The sequence below is a fragment of the Cavia porcellus genome, unplaced genomic scaffold (genome assembly GCF_034190915.1).
Source record: "Cavia porcellus strain 051 isolate PalLab524CR breed Dunkin Hartley unplaced genomic scaffold, mCavPor4.1 scaffold_21, whole genome shotgun sequence".
Lineage (NCBI taxonomy): Eukaryota > Metazoa > Chordata > Mammalia > Rodentia > Caviidae > Cavia > Cavia porcellus.
The window spans coordinates 6,132,324-6,155,667 of NW_026947504.1; the positions used below are offsets into that span (position 1 = coordinate 6,132,324).

Genomic DNA, 23,344 nt, shown 5'->3' on the forward strand with positions numbered 1-23,344 from the left:
AAACTCACATCTCACCATGTGCCCCAGATGCTGGACATGAAGCTATGAGAATTAATGTGTGCCCTGTTAGGGATTTGTTCTTACTTTGGTTTTATTCCTTTCTATCTCCATATTGCTCCCTTTCAGAATGATAATGTGCCACTGTCATGTGTTGGGAATATTTAACTTATTTTTTATTTTTATAGGGATTCACAACTATGAGTCTGTCTTAAGTCTCAGAGAAGACTTTGGATTTAGACTTTTGACCAATGCTGAATCTGTTGAGACTCTGGCGACTCTTGGAGATGGACAGAAAACATTTTGAATAATGAGATGGACATGAGCCTTTTGGGGGTAAGGGACAGAATATTATGGTTTAGATCTAAAATGTTCCCAAGTGTCTCATATACTTTAAAAAGTGATACGATCATGAGAGCACTATACTCATCACTGGATTAATTCATTGATGACTTCATAGTTCAGTGTGCTGTTAGGTGGCAAGACCTAATTGGAAGAGGTGAGTCACTGAAGGAATGACACAGAAGGGCATGCTCTTGTCTCAGGTTCCTTTCTCTTTCGCTACTTCCTGGCTGCCATAGTTGAGAAGCTTTCTTCTACCATGTTCTTCTGCATTTGTACCTTGGAGCCAGCCAACCATAAACTGAACCCACTGAAACCATAACCCATAAATAAACCTCTTTTCCTTTAAATTGTGGGTATCAGGTATAGTATTTTGTCCCAGAGATGAGAAAGTAATGATGCAGGTTGTTTCTGAGTCATGATGTCTGAGCCTTTAGCTAATAATATTACAGGCAGCTAAGTTAGATAAAAATTAATATACAGTCAGAGACAGACTGAGCACTCAAAAGTCATTACAAAATAAAGACATCAGAATTATGACCTAAGGTACATCTGAAGAAGGCCCAGGGATCAAGATAAAGATGGAAAGGCCAGGCCTACATGCCTCCCTAAGGGATAAACAACAACTTGAGATTATATTATAATTAGCACCACCTGGTGCAATAATTCCAGATAGAAGACAGGCATCAATTCGCAGGCGTATGACCAAAGAATCTGGAGCCATCCCTTCCCAAAAATGCCTTCGATCTCTTCATGTACCTTTGCTATGTGACTCACTTTCCTATTGGATCAATGTTAGCTAAGCAGCTATACTTGTAACCCTGTAGGCTGATGGCAGTTTGACCCATGTTGTACACACCATATGATTTTGCTGTATAAAATACCCCTAACAAAGAGCCCCATTTGGAATCCCCTCTGGAAATTCAGGAGCTATTTTTTATCTCTTTATTTCCAATAAAACTCTCCTAAATTCTTCCTTTGGCTCACAACTTCATTCCTCAATGTTGTGGAATTACAAACTCAGCACATTTGACATCTAATGGGTTGGGTCTTATATTTTTCCTACATTAAGATGACATACAAATGGGTAACTTTAATGATTGAAATTATCTAGAGGCTTTTCTACTTACATATCTAGTGCCTGGACTAGGAGGAATAGAAACTAGTGTCAACAAACACACCTTTTCCTCTCAAAATGGCATGGGCTTCTTTGCAGCATGGTGGCCTATATGACTGTTTATATGGTAACTCTGGGCTCTAACAGTGACTCTGACAGCCAACAGGGTAGGGACTCACAGTTTGGGAACCTCACAGTAACATTTCCTCCATATTCCATGATTAGAGAAGTCACCATCTGCCTATATTTAAGGATCAGAACATAGAATAGACCCTACCACTTGGTGAGAAGAGAATCAAGGAGTATGAAGTCATGCTTTAAAGCTGTCATCAACCAGAATTGGTGGAACATGCCTTTACTCCCAGCTACTTAGTCCTTTGAAGAAGAAAGATCATGAATTGGAGGCTAGCCTGGAGAATTTAGGGAAACCCTGCTTCAAAATGAAAAATTTTAAAAAGGACTGTGGATATAGCTTAGCACTAGTTGAATTTGAATTCAATCCCTAGTACTAGAAAAAAAAAGGCAAACAAACAAACAAACAATCTGTTAATTCCGTCTTCTCCTGGGTTTTGTAAAGAATGAATGAAAAAAAAAAAAAAAAAACAATCATAGGAGGGGCTTGATAGTGTATATCCTCCCAAATCCTTCAGGTCGTTCAGAACAATTTATAGTTACTTCAAAAGACAGGAACAAATCAAATTTGCCTAAAGTAAGTAAAACTACTTTTTAAAAAAAATCTTATCTCCTACTCTACACTATCACAAAGTCAGGAGAAATGATTCCTCAGTCCCAGGATAGTGCTCTGGGGTACATAGACAGTTTAAGGTCTCTTAGCAATTTTTGGATGCTTTTGAGGATAAAAACAAAAAAGAGAAATCCAAGATCCAGAGAGTTGACCCTCTACTGAGAGTCCAGTGCTGTGATTCAATTTAAGCATGCACAATTCTGTGAGATGGCATTCAAATAATTCAGTACTTGGTGCACATTTCCATCATGTCCTCTGGGAAAACTGCCCTAGGAAGTGTTTGTATAGCTCTGATGAAAAAAGCAATCCAATGAGGCAGACAGGCTGAATCAGAGGAAGGTAAGAAAGCTGCCAGGTTTGGAGCCCACTCAGAGAACACAAATTCCAGATTTAAAATCCAATTCCAACCTTTGGAGGCCCAAATTCCATTCATTCTTGGCAAGCTAACTTCTTTTGTACTAGGGGAGCTTTAAGGGACTCAGAGAATAAACTCTCCTGCATCATGTCAGGCTCACAAAGCCATAGGGAAGGGGCAAGTGCAAATGAATCAGGAAATTATGGCTTCTTTTTTTCTTTCAGTTGTATAAAGAAACATAAATTAAGGAAAAAACTGCCAAGGGAAAGAATAGCACAGTGTTTCTGCCAATGCTGAGCTTTGAAAGAAGCTTCAGAACCATATTGTAACGCTGTTTGTTGGGCCCACCAAGAGATGCTGGTGAGCACATGGACAATGTGAACCCCATTAAACAAGCAGAGGGGCCCTGGATGTTGAGGGGGAAGTTAGCGGGTGAAAGGTGATACAGTGATTATCTGTTACTGTAAAAAGAATTATCCCCAAACGTAGCAGCTTTAAAAAAAAGTTCCACCCTGAGGTTGCATTGCATGGGTCTGCAATCATCTGAAGGCTTGCCTGGGCCTTGAGGAGTCACTTCTAAAATGAGTCATGGTGTGATCTGGTTTGTGGAAGTCTCGGTTTCTGCACAGAGGTGATTATGACTTAGTAACTGAATCCCAGAGAAAATGATAGAGACAGGGAGAGGGAGAGAAGGAGGGAGGGAGGGAGAAGAGGGAGGGGGAGAGAGAGAGAGAGAGAGAGAGAGAGAGAGAGAGAGAGAGAGAGAGAATCTTTTAGAACCTAATCTCAGAGGTGATTCAAGGGGCCAGAGATGTAGCTCAGCGGCATTAAGCAGGGCCTGGCAAGTACAAGTTCCTGAGTTTGATTCCTGATACAAAAAAACCAAAAACCAAAAAATAGTGATTAGGGGCTGGGGATTTAGCTCAGCAGCATAAGCACCTGCCTTGCAAGCAGGCAGTCGTGAGTTCGATCCCCGGTACTGATAAAAAAGAAAAAGACAAAAAATAGTGTCTTAAAAGTGGCAAGCATCACTTCTGCTCTATTCTCTTGGCCACAAAAACCAAGTTGACATAGTAAAGGAAGGAACTACACGAGATATGACTACCAGGAGCAGTGATTATTGGATGCTGGTCCCTTAGAGGGCGAGGGGCGCTCAGAAGAGGAGGGTTGGTGGCTCTGGGCTCCTGAAAGCTTTCTTCTTCAGAAAAGGGCAGTCTTTAGAGAAGTCTCTACCCTGAGGGGCTGTAACCTCTTTGAGAACAGGAGCTGTGCCACTGTGTCTTGTTCACTGGTGTTCCTCTGTTGCCTGGCCCATGTCTAGTGTATAATAAACCATTGATTAATGTTGTTCAATTAGTTAAATCTGTAGGAGAAATCAGAAGTGGATGGCAAAAATGATAAATTGGGTTAAGTTACTTAGTGCCACACTCAGGCGCTTGAGCTTTGTGTCGTGGTGACAGGAAGACGCTGGGCAGAGCACGCCTGTTTCTGTGCTGTTCTCTGTGGCTTCCTCTGCCTGGAATTCCTGCTCATCACTCAGAGTGTAACTGGTGCAGAACAAAGACTGAGCAAAGTATTGGAAGAAGTGGTACATGTTCTTAAAAAGGTCAGGTGGAAGGAAAACAATTCAAGTCCACAGCAAAGGAAAAACAAATGGTGGACTGATAGAGTATTATGGCGTAATAGGGAAATAAAAGTACACAACGAACAGGTTTATTAAGTTGAGGACGTGGAAAGGAACACACAACCCATGGCAGCTAGACTGTCTCCTTCCACCAGACACAGAAAGGCAGAGGGCTATATGGCCTCTGATCAGAAGTGGTGCATGGGATGGAAACTGATAACGTGTGAGGAACTGATTGGAATACTTTGTGCGTGCAAACAGGAAAGGGAGTTGCAATTAGGGCCGAAGAAGCAGCGGGGAGTGCTAAGGGGCCCTGCTTTGGCCTTCCGCCACGTTAGACCACCACCATAATTGTATAGTAATTTATACTAGGGCAAGAACATTTCCTGGACATTCAAAGCCATTTTCCAATGACAAAAAAGGGCATTTAAAAGCAACAGGAACAAGTGAAAGGAGGGATAGTGTGGGTGCTTTGTATTGCCTTGATACTTTGAGGAAAACAGGAGATACAGGGGGAGATTGTTTAGTTTTAAAGCATAGAAAATCCCTTCAAATTTGCCCAAGATATTGTTTGGAAGGCTCCAGGCATCTTAGCAGATGTTGTTCTGCTCCAATCGCTCAGTCCTCATCTCTGCCCACACAGAATACTCTCTCCAGCCTGGGTCTCTGCTGACAGTTTTGCTCTAGCCACAGGAAACTTCATGGCCTCTAAACAAGAAAAGGGGGTGTCAGAAGAGTTAATGACTCAGCCAGGAAGCATTTCTCAACCAATGGGGTGTGTGTGTGTGTGTGTGTGTGTGTGAGTGAATACTGCAGCTTCCTCCCTCATTGGTTAGGATAACCCTCTGTATGTTCTCCATTGTCTTCCACAGTTCCCCATCAGATCTGGGCTCCGATTTTCCATATAATAGCTTAACAAAACACCATTAGTGGTTTCCTTCCTTTCTTTTTCTACTTCCTCGCACCCCTGTGAGTGTCTCCTGGAATCACTTTATGAATAAACTATTTGTACTAAAGTCCCTTTGCAGGATCTGTTTCAAGGAACTCAAACAAAGACAGCTCTTAGCAAACACAAGCGCAGTGTTGGTTTTTAGTTCTTGCTTGGAGATGATCGAGTAGGGCTGCTTCTCCAGATCTTAGCATCGAACTGACGCTTCCACTAGATGCTTTTCCCTCACGTGGTCAGCTCTATTGCTTATACTGTCAGAGATTTTTCTCTCTCTTTTTTCTCCATCTTATCAAATCTGCCTTCCAATTAATTATCGAGTTTGGTAGATGCTACAGTTGTGACACATCCTGCCACACTCCTCTCATTATCCACTGGTAACTGGCAAACTGGGCCCCTGAAGGGGTTGCTCAAAGGACCCTCAGCATTAAACCTTGTGCTGCTCCAGGTGTGTGGCACTCAGAACACTTAGACTTCTCCTATGTCCATCTGCAGAATATCAGGCACACATATACAATTTCTAGCAGCTGAATACAGAGGTCAAGGTGGGTGGTGGCCTTACATCCAGATGTCAGCCAAGCAAACACAGCCCTCTGGGCCTTCTGGAGAGATAAGACTAGGGCAACACATGTGATCACCCAAAGTATGCAGGGTTGGCTGGGGATAAAAGCTCCCCAGCCTTTTCCTCCAGGAGCAGGCTTTGTTTGTACTTTGTGGCTTCCTGGAATTCACCAGCCAGGGAAGCTGGATCAGAGGAAAAAGGCTGGGTTTGCTGCTTCTCCAGACTGAGAGGCAGAGAGAGAGAGCCGTTGGTACACAGAGGAAACAGTCCAGGGAGGGCAAGGGAAAGGCCCAAATCACAGAGACCTATTTTGGGTGGGGAGAGTTTGTTGTGTTCCCTCATTTCCACATGGCTGCATTCACACATTCATTATTAAATGCCCATGAGGTGCAGGCCCTGGAAGTTACCCACATGCACAGTTTTCTGACTTGCATTTTGCATTGTTGTCCCTGGAGATTTCCAGTCACTCTACTAGGTTGAAACCATTGTTTTTTTGTTCTCTGAGGGACAAGTTGCAATTGCTCAGTCAGAAGAGGTAGATACGTGTTGTCCAGAATGCTGCCGTTGGAGGGCCTGAGCTTACAAGGGAGGAGGTCAGCGGGGTGTATGTGTTACACCGCCTTACTCATCTGACCTGACCCTGAGGGAAGCTATTTCTTTCTCACTTGGGCAATTTGCTGCAATGCTGCAATGGTTCTTCATCCCACAAAATGGGAGGGACTTGGAGAACGACATATTGTTCTTTCCATCCTTCCCTTCTTCCAGTATTTTCTGAATGTGTACCAAGAGCCTGGCAATTCCTTGAAGATGTTAAGAGAAATGATGGTCCCAAACACACCCTATTCTTTTGTTATTCCTTTGTCTCTCTCTGGCCCCTTCTCTGGTTATATGGAGCTGGGCAAAGACATTCCTCCCTCTCTTCTGTCTGTCTCTCTGCCTCAGCTTGTTTCTTGAGAATACAAAAGTTAGCTTTTGGCTTGCCCCTCTCCCATTAAAGACTTTTCTTTATTTTCTTGGGTATCTACGGGCTGGATGAAGCCAAGGTACTTGAGTCCTGCTCACATGTTCCTGTGTCCACTCCATTAGCACTTCAGCCATCTAGTGCCACTGGAATCTGGTTCTTTGGAGCTAGGACATTTTTATAACTCCCAGAGAGGACCAAAGCCATCTTAGCCTCTGGATGCCAAAGGTTTTTTTCCCTTGAGGCTTCTGCCTCTACAAACAACTCCCACCCCACTGTATCCCCCACCCTTTTATGATTTTGGTTTGTTTCTGCCTCAGGCACATTTTTTCTGTAATTTTTGGAACCCAAATATAAGGGAAATCTCATTTGCTCCGTTCTGACTCATTTACAATTAAATACATTTGTTCCCATCTGTGTCTGTATACATCTGCATACATTTGCTATAGCATCGCCCTTAATTTTGGAAAATGATGCGCTGGTGTTATATTTTTATCCTGACTGCCAAATTGGCTGTGAAGACTAGTGAGTGTTCGCCTACCCCGTGACGACCCTCATGCATGCCTGTCTCTAGGGAAGGTGGTGACATCTCTCCTTGGGGCATCATTTACATATCCCTGGGTATTACTGGTCTTTTAGTTGTCTGCTTCTGAGGGTCCAGCTACCAGGGCTAGAGGTGCTGCTGTCCATCTTGTTGCTAAGGCCTCACTGACCAGCAATGGGCCTGGATTTCCTATGCTACTTGCTGTCAACTGCTGTGCTAAGCACTGAATTTAGAGATGAGAGTGGAGGGCTTGCTGATTGTAAAAAAGGTGACACTGAAGAAAAACTGCCAGGTCATCACAGCCCTGTCTCCTCTGAGCCAGAGAAGAGAAGAGAAGAGAAGAGAAGAGAAGAGAAGAGAAGAGCTGTCTTTATTGTTAAGAGGAATGTGGTGGCATGTGTGGGTGCCTGCCTCACTGACGTATCTAAAAATACAGCACTGTGGTTGTCTACCTCTTAAAAAACAAAAAACAAAAAAAACAGGTTACACTGTACAGATACTCACATTTAATGAGATGTTGGTGCTCATGCAGCATGTAGGGACCTCTTGTTATTACCTCATTGAATGATTTTATTTATATCCATCTGTTAAAATAGAACTTGACCAACAAGAATTATAGGAGTCAGGAAATAAGATGTCAGCTGCTGCCAATTAGGAAAAAAAAAAAGTGTTCCTGGAAGTGTAGCTCAGTAGTAGAGTATATACAAGGCACAGCCAATAAATGAATAAATATACAAACATTAGTCAAAACAATACTTACTTCCTGCTGATTTATAGCCTGCTCTTAGAAATTATGATGGGCAGGGCTGGTAAGAATAAATAACTGAGGTTGACTTGGGAAAAGGCTGAGCTTTCATATTTTTTCCTGCATCACGTGTGAGACTCTAAGCTCCAAATTTTGTGTTGAACAAATTACACACCTAAGAAGAGATGGCTTGGGGATGATGCCAAATGGCTTGGGATTATCCAGATGTCTTCCTGTTGTGAAAGGCCTCTTCAGGCTGAAAACTCATGAAGATATGGGTACCAGTCACAACAAAGGGTCTTCTTGTGATGATGGTGGTAGAGATCAAACCCAGGGCCTTGTGTTTGCTAGGGAAGGTCTGTACTGTGGAGCCATAGCCCAAGCTCCTGAGTGTCTTCTTGATATCTGGTGGTGTCTTAGACCTATAGACTTTATAGCAATGGAAATGCAGCCATTCTTAACCACAGAGATCTTAATCCTTAACCAATATTTCCAAGCCAATGTTAAAAACCAATTAGTTCCTCTCCTCTGGTAGGTGCCTGAGTATCTACTTTCTCCACTAATAATTTGTTCAAGAACCCTTGAATGCTTAAGATCTTATCTTTTGCTCAAGCTGAGTGGCGTGTGCGTGCACGCACACACACACACACACACACACACACACACACACAGAGTCATTTATTTTCTTTGGTGGTTGTGTTTTTCCTTTTTTTCATCGGTACCAGGGATCAAACTCACAACTGCCTGCTTGCAAGGCAGGTGCTTATGCTGCTGAGCTAAATCGCCAGCCCCTCTTTGGTGGTTGTGAACAGTCATCTCTGCTCTATAGGCAACCAAATCTTTTATATATGGTCCCTTTTGGATAGGTACTAGCCTAATGATGTCTCTTGAAATCTTTCTCTGTTGTTTGGTTAACTCCTTGTTTTTTCTCACAACTTAAATACCACTTGATTTAAATACTACTCTCATTAAGAAACCATTTTATACTGGGTGGCCGTGCTCGGTCTGCAGAGCAGTGTACTGTAATTCACTAGAATTATGTCTCTAGTATCTACTAGACTGTACACTTTCGACTGGCAAGAGTTGTATCTGTCTTATATTCTGTGTGCTCAATAAATATTTTTTAAATGAATGTATGAATGACTGTGTTCCTAAATTAAGTTAAGCTTGGAATGTAAGCTCAGCAGAGTCAATTCCATCCAATTCATCTTAAGGGAGAAGCTGGTTTCCTAAAAAAGAATGTGATACTGCATAAATAGACATAAAAATCTAGACAGATATACCTCAAAATGAAAATAGTGATGACTGAAAATCATTCAGGGTAGTGGAGTAGCAGGGGAATTATTTCTCTCTTTTTTACTTATCTGTGTTTTCTAATTCTTCTATACATATAGTGAAATGTCTTTCAATATATACATATATATATCGAAAGAAATTTATTCTAAATCGTTTTTGTAAATTTGCCTTAAATACATCTTCTTCTTTCCAAGAAATAATAAAAAATAACGTTTCCTAAGAGGCTGTTGTAGCAGTGTGCTTCTCTGACAAACAAACAGCAAGATGAGATTAGGCTTGCAAGGTATTACTTGGAAAACTAGAGGGAGAGATTCAGCAGAAGGGGGTGAGCCATGTCAAACTGTCATGCAGGTCTGACAACTTGGAAACAGAGTGAGGATGGACTGGTAGGAAGACTTTCAGACTAAGGTGTAGTTCTGAAATCATCTTAGCCAATCTGATTGAGAGTCCCTGAGCAAAGGTTGCCCATCAAATGAATGAACAAACAGAAAGTAGTCTATATACACCATGGAATATTATTTTCCTTTAGAGAAGAAGGAAGTTCTGAAACTTGCTGCAACTTGAATAAACTCTGAAGATATTATGCTTAGTGAAATTAAGCAGTCACAAAAGAACAAATGATTCCACTTATTTGAGTCACCGAGATTGGACAAGTTTATGAAAAACAAGTAGAATGCTAGTTTCCAGGGAATGGCGTGGTAATAGATAGTGGAGGGATTATTATTTAATGGATTGGGAGTTTCAGTTTGGGAAGATGGAGATGGGTGGTTGTGGTGCTATTTGAATATGTTTAATGCCAGCTATTTGAATGTGTTTAATGCCACTGAAAAGTGATTATATAGTTGATTTTATGTTATTGTGTGTTTCATATCAGTGGCTCATTAGAGGAGTCCTGTGTTGGGCAGGAATGGTTTAATTCTAGTCCTGAGCCTGTGACTGGGGTGACTCAGGGGAAGAATAGAATTATGCGAGTTCTGTGGTGAATCCCAAGATCAGCCAGCTCTGCTCCCCACAAGGTTCTGAGCAGTGTATGCCCATAGCAGTCATAGCCGTGTCATGTAATGGTTAGGAGGTCAGGCTCTGGACTCAGACTACCCTGTGTTCAGCACCCAGCTCTGGTGCTTTCTGAAATCATAGCCAAATTATTTAATTTTCCTCTGTCTTAGTTTTTTTTTTCCCAATATAAAACAGAGATGATGTTAGCACCTGCCTTATACGGTTACAATATAAGTGATATATGTGAAATATGTAGAACATAGCCCGTCATAAGATATGCTATATGTAATAATCTGACCTGCATGTGGTAGCTCATGTCTGTAATTCTAGCATTTGGGAGGCTGAGGCAGGAGGATTGTTGTGAGTTTGAGGTCAGCTTGGGATACATAGTGAGTTGAAGGCCAGCTTGAACTACATAGTGAGGCCTTGTCTCAAAAAAAAAAAATAGCTTAGCATTTATTGTGATACAGATACTATAATAATGCTTTGGAGACATTATTTGAACAGAGCCTCCCAACCACCCCTAGGTTTCAGTGAGTAGTTTTTTCACCTAGAGAGAAGAAATCAGGTTTGGCAAGGCCAAACAGCCAGTGAGAAGTGGCACTCTGAGAAGGTCACAGGTGGTCCCACTCGGGGGTCCAGCTCAGGTGCTAGGCAATGCTACATCCTGATCAGCCCTTTTCCTGTAATACTAGCCCTGGCTCCATTCTAAGGTAAGGGTTCTCTCCTCCTTGCCTTCAGGGATAGTGTCATCATCATCATTATCAAAATTGCTATCATCATCAGCATCTTCACAAATGGTTTTATTAAAAGCAACTAATTATATATTCTGCTGTTCTTTATTTTAGACAACAATAATTATAGAGACTTCTAGGAGCTTAGCAACTGAAGGTTGGATGAGCACGTTAAGGGCTTCCAAGTAGCAGAATAAAGGTGCAGCTACACAGCAGTTCACTCCTGCTGGTGCCGCCTTGGGCACCAATCTCTCTGAGAGTCACAAATAAGGTGAAAACACTTTCCTTGTCCTTGGCTTCCAACGATGAGCGTTGAGAATGTGCTTGTGGAGTGGCGAGCACTGCACAAACTTGTGGGCACTTCTCTAGACCTCTTGATCCTGCCAGAGGTGATAATGACAAGGCTCCTGTAATTCACCCATGAATTAACTGTTCTTTCCACATGGGAGTACATAGGTAGCAAGAAGCTGGGATTGTTGGCCACACTCACCTCTGGTGATGTTAGTTACTGGAATTTAATAATGGTGTTGTTTTCCTGCTGTAGCCTATAGGAAAGGGGGCTTCTGTGCTTAAGTTCATATTCATAACAACCCTTCCTATCACTGCCATAAAAATGAGTAGTTTCCAATTCACATTTCTCTGAACTGCATCATTCTGTCTGGTCAATCAACAAACATTAGTGAAGTTACCTGCAGTGTGCTGGTTACTGTGCTGCATGCTAGGGATGAGGAGGTGAATGAGTAGTCTCCTTTTGGAGCTAACAGAAGGTGGGGTAGGTGTCAGGTGGATGTGCCATTACCACACAGAGAGATGAGTCTGGACAGAGTATGTATCAGGGTTGAATATTTCTGGGAGTATTTCAGAGTCTGTAATAAAAGGGAGAATAAATATTGGAGCAAAATGATGGATAGTTGGGAGAAAGGAAAGATGGTCCAGAGTGAAGGAATTAGGGGCTCTGATTAGCAAGGCAGATCTGAAGACCTCCATGAACCTCTATCCCACTTACGCTCACAGAGTAAGTATAGAATCAGGATGGGATGAGGCTGGAAAAAGAGGCAAGGCCCGTTTGTTCATTATTTACTCACTACCTACTCTGTGCTGACCATTGTTCTAGGTTCTGAGATAAACAGTGAACAAGACAGACAAGGTCCCTGCTATGAAATCACATCCTAGAGGGTGAACAGCAATCATAAGCAAGTAGACAAACAATTATGAATGATGACAAGTGTTATGAAGAAAATATACAAGAGTGATAGAATAGAGAGTAACTATTCAGATACCTTAGATGAGTAGTCAGGAAGGGGATTTTGAGGAGGTAACATTTGAGTTGAAACCTGAATGTTAAAAGGATGCAACCATAGGCAGATCTAGGGAAAGAAAGCTCCCCAGGATTAGGGGGCAGCTGGTGAAAAGAAAGAGATCCCAAAGAATCTGTAGAACAGGCTAAATTGTTTTGAACTGTCTTGTAACCATAGGATGTTCTTCCAAGACAGGAAACCACAGGCCTAGAATATATTTAAATTTAGGAATCTCACAGCGGTATCCTGAGCCTTAGCCTCAGTGGAGACACAGGCTACCTTTTCTCCCACCTCTAAGCCTAAGGCCTCTCATACAGGCTCCTGTACTTCTCACTCTCACAAGTTTAGGAAGTACAGGAGCTGCTCTCAGTATGGGAGAGCCAGGCACTTGGTTGAAAGTTTCAAGAGAAGGTGAGACTGTTGGGAGCAAATGACAGGAATTGGCAGGGTGCGGGAGTGTCAGCCATATCTTGCACGAATGAATGAGAAAGAATAAGCTATTGATATCTAAAGGGACTTTGTCCTGTATGCTAGATAATGGTCTAGTATAGGTCTACTAATGGTCTAGCAATGGTCTACTAGGCAAAGGAAACCTGGAGTTCCTGGGGTGTCAGTCCTGGGGGCATTAAGGAGCCAGTGCTCAGGATAACAAGCAGAAGCCTTCCCCCTTGCCCCTCCTTCCTCTTTCCCTTTCCTTTCTTCCCTTTCTCCTTCATCTTTCTCTTCTCCTCATCTTCCTCCTTCTTCTTTCTGCTAGGGATCAAAAGCAGATGCCTTCTGAATTCACGGCTCCTGCTGGTCCACGGGAAAGAAGCAGTAATGGAGTGGCTATAGTCATTTGCTACTCTGGTCCTTGTTTAGCCCAGAAAATCCCAATAGGCTTTCACAGAGAGCATCATGGGCATTTTCAGTAGAACCCACTTTTCTCGACAAAGTGTGGCACATTGTAGGGCTCAAGCAGCTCCTGATGGTCTAATTGTCCAGGCAGTGTCCTGTTTAAAATTGTTTAGCAGGGCCGGGGGTTTAGCTCAGCAGGTGTAAATGCCTGTTTGGCAAATGTGAGGTCATGAATTCAATCCCTGGTACCAAATAAATACATAAATTTAAAAAATTGTTTAGCAGATCCTTGCTGCCTCTCAGAATGAAACTCAAAACAAAATCTTAGCATGATGTTTTTTTTCTTCTTTTTTTTCCTGAGATAGGGCCTTACTGTATAGTCCTGGGACTGACCTTGCATCTTCTATGAAGCCCAGGCTGGATTTGAACTTGCAAGCCTTCTGCCTCAGCCTCCTAAGTGTCAGGATTTACAGGCCTGAGCCACCATACCTACCATGACATGATTTCAATCTTGCTCGTTTTTCCATTTTCTTTGACTATGCTCTATCTTCCCACGCTGTAATCCTGCTACATCAAACCACTTGCCCCCTCTCTGCAGTCCATGCACGGGCTCTGCAGTTGTTCTGGGGTGTCTTTCCTTCCTGTTCAACTCCTCTTCACCAGGACAACTTCTACGTCTTCTTCAGGACAGCCTAGTTGTCAGGAAGTCTTTCCTAATCCGCAGAGCTGGAATCGGAGCTCAGTGGGCCGCAGCGTCCTCCCTTCTCTCCCTTTACCCTGCCTAACTCCTTACCTTCTGCTCATCTTTCAGGTGCAGCTCAAACACCTTTTCGGAATCCGCTTCCATCATCACACAGTCCCTTCTCATACATTCTCATGTTATTTTTCTTTCATAACGCGTAGCACAATAGGTAATGATAGGTACATGAGAGTGTTTTGTTAATGTCTGTCTTCCCTATTAGTCTGTAAATATCATGAAGGTATAGGTCTCATCTGTTTAGTTTACTATTGTATCCCAAGAGCTTAGCACATAAATATTTATTAAATACATGAATTTCTTTGGGCTTCCATAACATATGGAGGTTAACCCTATGACAGAATTTAGTTTAAGGGCCCAGATTTTACATTATTTTGTTTGCTTTGTTTTATTTCTATTTCATAGTACCTGGGATTGAAACCAGAGCCTCACATATGTTAGGTGTGATGGATAATGTGGACTTTCAACTTGATCAGCTTATGAGCCACCAAGGGATTAACAAAGCGCACTTCTGGATGCGTCTGGGCAGGTCATGGAGATACGACCTTGTGGTCTCTCTGATCCCTCATCTTCTGGCACTGTTCCCTGTGCTGCTTCCCAGCTGCCATGAACTAAGCATCTTTGCTCTTCCGCAGTCTTTTGCTGTGATGTTTCTCCCTTGAAGCCTTCTAATCATGGCCTGAATCTCCTGAAGCCATGAGCTAAATTATTTATACCTCTCCCCCCTTTAAAGTATGGATTTTAGGTATATCTCAGTCATGAGAAAGCTGACTAATAAATGAACAAGCACTCTCCTCCTGAACTACATCCCCAGTCCTTTTTTTATTTTTTGAGAAAGGGTCTTGCTAAGTTGCCTAGTCTGATCTTGAACTTGTGACCCTCCTGCCTCACTTCCCAAGCAGCTTGGATTACAAGATCTGCCGTCACGCTTGGCTTACCTAGCTACTTTTTAAACTCTTTGTGAGGAGGAATACCATTTTCTCACTGTGATTTCCCTATGCTTGACCCATTGCTTGGCACTTGCTGTGTTTCCCAGGCTGGTCTCAAACTCCTGGGTTCAAGTCTTGCCTCAGTCTCGTGGGCTGGAACTATATACCCCTGGCCTTATGCTGGCTCAGTGATGTCCCTGAGTACATGAATAAATGAACGAACGATGACAGGCTTTGGATTATGACGTTCCCTTAGTCCTCTTCTTCCTCCCCCTCTCTTCCCTTTCTTTCTTCTTTCTTTTATTCTAGATAGGCTCTACCCTGTATTTCCTACAACAGACCTGAACTCAGCTCAAGCAGTCCTCCTACCTCAGCCTTCTAAGTAGCTGGGATTATAGGTGCACACCACTGCACCGGGCTATACTGCGTTCTTTATACATCAAAATGCAGCCTTTTAAAAATGTAGATCAGAAGCCAGGCATGGTGACATACATGTAATCCCAGTACTCAGGATGCTGAGGCAGGAAGATCTTTTAAGGCCAACCTGGGCTACATAGCAAGTTCAAGGACAGTGAGACCCTAAAAAGTAATTAAAACTGCAGATTGGGTTGCGTTCACTCTGCTGTTTAATCCTATGGGGCTTCCCATTGCCCTTCCCCCTGCATTGCTCTTTTTTGGTTTTGTTTTGGTACCAGGAATTGCTTGCCAGGCAGGTACTGTGCCTCTGAGCTGTATCTCTGGTGTCCCCTCATTGCTCTTAAGCTAAAGATCCAAATTCCTCACCTACAAAGTCTTACATGATTTGACCCCTACTTCTTCCACTCTCATTTACAGCTACTCTTATCCTCAACTACCGCCCTCCACACACTTTGAACAGGCCAGGCTTATTCCTCTCCCAGCCTAAGGCTCATTCCAGTCGTTCCGCCTCAGCTTCTCAATGAAGACTTTTCTGGCTCAGCTATTTAAGTGAGTACCCTTCCTTCCTATCTCCTAACCATTGACCCTTTTCTGAAATCATACTGCTCACTTGTGACCTATTTATTGTCTTTCTTCCTCTCTTGAACTTAAATTTCATGAAGGCTCCCCACCACTGTATCTCTTGGTTCAGTACAATGTGTGGGACACCGTAGTGTTGATTGAGCACATGAAAGGATGAATGAATGAATACAATAATAGCCTTCTGTGGCAGTAGGCAGGTCCTTCCAGACTCCCAGGCAGACATAAGGGTAATTTATTGTGACTAAAGAAATTAAAAAAAAAAAAAAAAAAAAAAAAAAGCTGGCCTGCTAAGAGCTGATAGAGGGAGCCAGGATGGAATGAAACTTTGCCAGACTCCATTGTGAGCTCATAGTGTCTAGAAATCCCACAGTCAACTTGGCCTGCCTGACTCCATCCAACCCACAGCCAAATTCAATACAGATAAACTAAAAACAAAGGCCTCTCTGGCTTCCAGTTTAAATCCTTTATTCAGAGAGCCATAGGGGGACCCATAGGATACATAAAGATTCCTAACTCATGGAGCTCTCTGATTTTCTTTTTCTCCAAGTTTCTTGGAATTTAAAGAAACAAAAACAAAACATTGGCAGGCAACAGAAACAATGAAGACAGGTGATTCATCCACCAACACATCTAAGATCTAAAGTGTCTTCATTTAATTCAATTTATATTATAATATAGCAAATCTTACTTTATAGCCCTTTTCAGATCCCTATGAAAATTTGAAAATGTGAGACAAAAAAGAGTATTTTGAATGGTGAATACAGAGAGCCAGGTTTCCATAATAAAGCTCACTGGTACTTACAAGAAAAAATAACTTCCTTCCTCTACCTCCTTCACCTCTTAAAATAACATTTGTATATATATATATATATAAAATTTTTCTAGGTTGTCACAGTCTTTAACTTTTCCCCCTACAAGTTCTCTCTCCTCACTGTTATTAACGCAAATATAAACATGAAATGGAGGGGGAGTGTTTGTTTTTATGTATATATCTTTGATTATATCAAAGGAGAAAGAATCACGAACACCCACTGCTGACTGATTTTTAAGAACTAAATCTTGATTCCTGTTTTTGTAGGAAAGATGAATAACATGAATAAAGTGAAGCTCACACATCTTTTGTAAGTATCAAAGAACTGTGCTTGGTTCTTTTTGTTTAAAATTCAACTCATTGGTTAAGGCAAAGCCATCCTGTTAGAAAAGTTCTCCTGGAAGGGATGTGCTTGAATTTCTATCCTGCCCACCCCCTCAAGAACTTCACCTGCTAGAAGCTGTGCATGAAGACAAAATAAATACAGCATTACAAGGCATTTAAATTACTTCCATGAATAAAGTCTTTTTTTTATTATGAATAAAGTCTTGACATGAAAACTATTTTGAATATGCTTTATAAAATAGTTTTCTCTTTCTTTCTTTTTTATCATTGACATTTCAGAGACTAATCGGGCATGGCTATAGATTTTTTTTTTATTCTGCCAAAGACCAAACCCAAGTCCTCACACTACCACTAAGCTAAATGCCCACTTCCTCACTTTTGGACTCAGGGAGATCTGGGTTCCAGCCCTATTTTGTATTTCCAGAATGATCTAAGCCTTTTTTTTCTTATGAGGTTACAGTAGTAACTACTGAAGGGTGATGGAATGGCTTTGATAAAATATGAAGCTCTTAGCCCTAATATACCAAAGACAGTAAATATATTATTTGAGTCATCAAAAATTAAAACAATTATTGTATGAGCAACTAAATTAATAAATTCTGAATGTATATGACTTTATTTTGTTTTCTGCTCAGGCTTAGTCTAGGCATCAGTGACTCTGAATGCTGGCTACACATTAGAGCCACCCAGGGAAATTTTTAAAAATGCTAAATCCCTCCTCAAGAACAACTGAATCTGAGTCTCTGGAGATGGTTTCTGGATATCATATTTTAGAAAAGCTCTCCAGGTGATTCTTATGAGCAGTCAGAGTTGAGAATTACTGAGCTGTATGAGAATGGAAATGCCCTGCTGTTTACTAAGCTAACACAACAAAAGTCCTAGAGTAGCAAGGCCTGCTGCTCTTCTCCCACTCATCTGAAAAGGAGCTGAAAGGCAACCAGTGCCGTCAGGCTCAGCTAACCATAATGTAGTCATACACTTGGCTCTGCTGTCTCCTTTGTCAGCTCTCCCCAAGCTATACCAAGAGTCCCTTTGATGTTTTCTATGGGGCCTAGTCGGGGAGGAGTGCTCATGTTCTGTGGCTACACCAAGAGGTAAAGATTTCCCAGCTTTCCTTACAAGATGCTTTGTCAGTCCTTGACTTCATTGTTCTGGGATTTTACTCACTTCCTTAAGGGTTTAGGAGTATCTCAAATGAAGTAACATTCAGGAAAAAGTGCTTTGTACTCTGCAAAACCATTTGCTAGTATATTGTAGGTAAATAATAATGAGGTCACCATGATATGGAAAAATCTCTAAACTGATTTCTGATAGTTCATCTTTTTTGACAATTCTGATGTTATGGTTTTATGATACTTTTATGATTTTTTTCCCTCTGTCTATGGTTTTTCATTTTTTCTGAAAATTTTTGTTCATTTGTCAGTGCTGGGAACTGAACCCTCATCCCTGTGGATGCTAGACAAGTGCTCTACTAGTGAGTCACACCCTGTCCTTAGCTAATATTTTAAAGGTATATTTTATGTTTCAGTCACTAATACTAAATTATAGCAGCAGAGAATTAAGAAAATCTGACAAGACCACATGATCCTAGGCCTCCATCTCTTTTCGCTGCTCCTTCTCTCAGTATTTTGACTTTCACATCTCTCGCTCCATTCAGAGCCTTTCCTGAGCTGACATCTGGTTATTCTCCTGTCTACAGGATCTCCTGTTATATGTTTGGTGGATGCTGAAACTAAACATGACTGAAAATTAGCTGTCTGCATTATTTTCCACCTGTTTTATCTCTTGGACTTTCTATGTAAATAGAAATAAATAGCTCTGCTGCTTCCTCTACTGATTGAACTAGCAACCTTGGATTCATCCTGGACTTCTTCCCTATTTCTACATCCAATCCTCTGTCAAGGCCTAGGATCTTCTGTTCTGCATAGCTTGCAAATCTACCCACTTCTTTTCACCCTCACTACTATTCTGTACTATCTGTTACACTATGTACCTATCCTATAAAAGTCCTCTCAATCTCTTTCCTGCAAGCAACCACTGTAACACTTTGCTGTGTATCTCTACAGACTTGTAACTATTCGTTCATTAAATTAAGTACCCATTTCCTGTGAGGCACTATTCTAAGTGCTAGAGTTATTATAACAGAGAGAAAAGATCTGCTTTAATGATGTTGAGGATTGAACCCAGGACCTTTGTACTGAGCTATATTCTCCACTCTTTTTATTCTTAGTTTTTAAATTTGTTTGTTTTTTAAGATTAGGTCTTGCTAAATGTCTAAATTGTCTAGGCTGGACTCAAACTTGTTATGCCTTAGCCGCATAAGTAGTTGGGATTACAGATATGTGCCATGCACCTAGCACGACACTTTCATTCTATAGGCTATAGGTAAGTAAATAATCATACAGTACGTCAAGGCAGTAAGTGCTACAAAGAGTAAAGTAAGAAAATACAATGGGGAGGGGAAAAGGGAAGTAGCAGCTGGTGCGTTTGTACCAACAGTGATCAGGAAAGCTTCTTGGACAAGGTGACATTTGACCAGAGATCTGAATGAAGTGATGTTACCAGGGGAAGACTATTCCAAGCACAGGGAACTGGAAATGCAAAGGCCTTGAGTCAAGTGGATGGTTGATGACTAACCGGAATGTCTTGGACCTCAGGGTGGGCTTGAGTAAAAACATGGAAAACAACCACAATAACAACCCAGAGAGTGGTCTGACTGTGCAAGATCAACAAGATTTTACTCAAGAGTGAGATGGGAAGCAATGGAACAAAGAATGACATATCTTAAAAGTATTCCAGTGTGGCAGGAGGTGAATTTGAGGACAGAAGAGGCTACATAGTAAGTTCAGGTTAGTGAGACCATATCTCAAAAAGCAACAAAATAAAACAAAACAAAACATACACACAGTTCAGCTGCAATGAGGAAATGGCTTTGAAACAGTTATGTGCTCATTATTTAAGCATAAATGGAATATTACGTGCACTGCTTTACTATCTTTTTTTTCAAAGCGAATTTTAAAAAATCAAAATATGATCATGTCATCCTTTTGTGTAAAATCTCTCATGGCTTCCCATTTCTCTCACACTAAAGTCTTTAGCCTTTAGCATTTCTCTCACACTAAAGGCTTTAGCCTTACAAAGTCCTCTCCAGTCTGGCCTCTGCCAAGCTGGCTAGCTCTCAAAGTACAGGGCATTTTTTCCTGGAATGGGACACAGGAGCTTCAACCTTGCTTATTTTATTGGTCTACAATCATATTCCTTTCCTACCCGTCTACTTTATTGACATCTTCTCTAGATCTCACTTATGCATTGATTCAACAAATATTTATTGAGGACACTGCTATGTGATAAGTACTAGTCTAGGTACCAGGGACCTCTTGAACAAAATAGACAAAATAGACGTGGCCCGCATGTTCCACAAATGCTAATGGAAGGAAGACTGAAAAAAGAAATGAACTATAAAATTAAATATATGTGGCTTTGTATACAATATATACATTAAAATATATATGTATGACAAATATGACTTTCTATGTCAAGGTATACACACTAAGAAGAAAAATCAATAAGGAAGAGAGGGGTCGGAGGCAGGGTTTGTAATTTTTAGAAACTGTGGGCAAGAGGAAGCCTCACTAAAAAGTGACAGCTCAGCAAAGGCCTACCAGAGGCAAGGGAGTGAGTCAGGAAGGTATTAGGAGGAAAGAATTCCAGGCAGAAAGGAAAAGCCCTGAGGCAAGAGACTGCCTGAGCTGTTTCAAGAATAGTAAGGAGGTCACTATGTCAGAGAAGTAGTGGGGGGAAGTGAGCGCTGCAGGCCCTTATAAGGATGTCACTTTTGTTCTTAGTGAGAGCTGTTGGAGGTTTGGCAGCATAGGGGCAACGTGTTGCAACTTAGGCTTTAACAGGAGCACTCAGGCTGCTGAACTGAGGTGAGACTGAGTGAGGCAAGGGTAGAAACAGGGAAATCAGTAGGTGCCTCCTATGAAATTCAGGCAGAAATGATGATGGTTTAGTTTAGTATGATAATAATGGAGAAATTAAAAAGTCACTGGATTCTGAATATATTTTGAAGGAATCAGATGCAAAAAATGTAAGTGAAACAAAATAGTCAAGGATAACTTCAAGGTTTTTGAAGAATGGAGTCACTAATTTAAGGAAAAAAACAAAAAACAACTGTGAGATCAAGCTAGGAGTGGTGGTACATGCCTATAACCCCATAATCATAAGGCTAGGCAGAGGATCTCCTAGAGGGCAATGTAGTGAGTTCAAGTTAGCCTGAAATACATAGTAAAGACACTGTTTAAAAAAACAAACAAACCGAATCAAACCAACCAATCAAACAAACAAACCAAAACCCTGTGAAGTCAGCAGGTTTGGACAGAGGTATTAAGTTAGTTCTGGACATACAGACATGTGAAGTTTAAGGTGTTTCACTATTTACTAGATATCCTAATAGAGATACTAAGTAGGGAGCTGGAATAGAGGAGAAGCGTCAGGTTTAAGATGTAAATCTCAATCTATCAGCATATGTATAGCCAAAAGACTAAATAAATAAGATCATCAGTAGTTTGGTAACGGAAAAATGAGTGGGCCTGCAGGACACTCTAGTAGTAGTTCTTAAGTTTTTTTTTTTAATCTTAAAATTATTTTACACTATGAAAAATTTTAAAGGTCTCATGGAGCTCTTGCTTATGTAATTTTTTTTTTTTTGGTTTTGGGAATCCAACTCAGGACCCTACATTTGCCAGGCAGGCACTTATGCCTTTGAGCTAAACTGTTAGCCCAGCTTATCTAAGTTTTATCTGTCAATATTTCTTTAATGAAGGATAAAATTTTTAATAAAAGAATAAAACTCAGGGAGAAGTGTTATCCTGCACTTTTTCCTATCTCTAAGTTTGGCTTAATAAAAGATGGCTGGATTCTCAAATCTGCTTTTATACTCCATGTGATGCCATACCATACATTATATAGTTTGTGGAACACTCTAATTTACACCCACCAAAGAACAGTAGTGGAAAAGGCAAGTAATACTTCATTATTATGCAAATAGCTCTTACCTTTCTCCCAGAGAAGTTGTCAGGGATTCCCAGCGCATGCTTTAAGAAGAACCAGTGCTTCAACAGAGTCCAGGAGGATTGAGAAGGCATGCTTTAATGAGACTTAAAAGCCAGTGAGGTTGAAGCACAATCCTAAAGACTGGGTCCTGGAGGCCCATGAGGAACGACGTGTTTTGAGAAGAATGATCAAGGGCTGATGATTTTACAATAGACTCACGAAGGTAGGGCTTTGGAGGCACTCTGGGAAGCTGAAGCAGGATAGTAAATTTAAGCCCAGCCCAGGCAAATTAGCAGTTTTTAATGAGATCCTGTAGAAAAATACATTTTAAAAAAAGGCTGGGAATGTAGCTCAATGTGAAGGCCCCTGAGTTCAATTTCAGTACTTTTTTTGAGACAGGGTCTCCCTATGCAATTTGGACTGGCCTTGAATTCACTGTGTTGCCCAGGCTGACCTCACCATCAGTGATTCTTCTGCTTTAGACTCCTGGGGGCTGGGACTGGATGGAGGTATGCACCATGTCTGGCTCCAGTATGCTTTTTTTTTTTAAGGTTTGTTTTGTATGTTTTATGAGTATTCAGCAAGAAGGAAAGAAGGATGTAAATAAAATTACCTAAATGGTTAGAAAGTAGGGGTACGTCAGGTCCCTCGAATTTGTGTTGGGTGACTCCTGCTTTGGATTGGGAGGGCTTTCAGTTTTGCCATCTGTTGCGTGATGGGACAGGTAGGTGATTTCCAGGACCGTGCTGGGGATTGGGCTGGGCCTTGCTCATGCTGGCCAAGCACACAGTAACTGAGCTGTAGCCCTAGCCCAAGGGGTCAGGAGGCTCGGATTCTTTCACTCTGCCCTGAATGGTGGCATATTCTATCTGACCTCAGTTTCTCCTTTGGAAAAGGTAGGGAGTGGGCTTAGCGCACTTTTCTGGGAGCCTGGGACTCCGTGACACCAGTGCCATTGCTCAGGGCAGCACGCCCAGGACTTCGCGCCGCCTCGCCCCGACCCGCGGGCGTCGAGCGGGGGGCAGGGTCTGTCGGGGCCGCGCCCTGAGACTCACCTGTGCAGTGACTCACCTGCCCTCCACGGCCCTCCCCCGCGCGGCTGTTCTAGGAGTCACCGCCCCTCCCTCACCGTGGGTCACTCCCGGTTCGCGTACCCCAAAGGTTTGGGAGAAGTAACTCTGGGTGGGAAGAGGAGAGTGAGAGGTTCTTTGGGGTCCTGGCCTGGCTTGGTAGGGTTCGCCTTGCGGGGAGAGGGTGCTGGCAGAGCGAGCGCGTCCGGAGACCTGGAGGCGCGGGTGCAGTGCCGGCGGGAGGCTCCGGGAAGAGCGCGCCGGAGGGAGGTGCCGGGA

At 42.0% G+C, this 23,344-nt stretch overlaps 1 long non-coding RNA gene across 2 annotated transcripts; it reads right to left on the reverse strand.

Annotated features, from left to right (window-relative positions):
• Positions 1–4,253: 4,253 nt before the first annotated feature.
• On the reverse strand, positions 4,254–23,313 carry LOC134471897 (uncharacterized). 2 transcript variants are annotated; one of them, XR_010041600.1, is made up of 2 exons: positions 21,998–23,313; positions 4,254–11,344 (listed from the first exon to the last, which is right to left on the reverse strand). It is a non-coding gene; the product is annotated as an uncharacterized LOC134471897 (long non-coding RNA). The 2 variants fall into 2 exon arrangements; XR_010041599.1 differs by having other exon boundaries at positions 11,455–23,313.
• Between the last annotated feature and the right edge of the window lie 31 nt (positions 23,314–23,344).